The following is a 588-nucleotide window of genomic DNA, read 5'->3' as shown; positions in this document are numbered from 1 at the left end:
AGTGAAAGAATTTCTCATTAAACTTTTAAAAAACATGATTTATTGGGTAAAATGCTAAGTGTAAGACAGAAATTCCTAATTAGAGGTGTCACAGATAATACCTTAAAAAGAATCAGATCTCTACAAAACCATATATGTATATGTGTGTGTATGTGTGTGTGTGTGTATTTGTACAAACAGTAGCATTTCATCATGTTTGTAATGCCCACTTGTAAAAATTAATCATGTTACTTTTTTCATTCCTAGTCATCACCTTCACTTCATGGCGCCAGGGAATCTTACAAGAGTTTCAGAATTTCTTCTTCTAGGACTTTCAGATGAACCAGAACTGCAGCCCCTTATAATTGGCTTCTTTCTCTCCATGTACCTGATCACTGTGCTTGGAAATCTGCTCATCATACTGGCTGTCAGCTCAGACTTCCACCTCCACACACCCATGTACTTCTTCCTCTGCAACCTGTCCTTGGTGGACATCTGTTTCACCTCTACCACAGTCCCAAAGATGCTGGTGAACATCCTAATAAAAAACAAAGTCATAACCTATGCAGGCTGCATCACCCAATTGTATTTTTTCATAGTCTTTGGTTT

Source organism: Pteropus vampyrus, unplaced genomic scaffold (genome assembly GCF_000151845.1).
Source record: "Pteropus vampyrus isolate Shadow unplaced genomic scaffold, Pvam_2.0 Scaffold754, whole genome shotgun sequence".
Classification (NCBI taxonomy): Eukaryota; Metazoa; Chordata; class Mammalia; order Chiroptera; family Pteropodidae; genus Pteropus; species Pteropus vampyrus.
Note: the sequence above shows the minus strand (reverse complement) of the source record.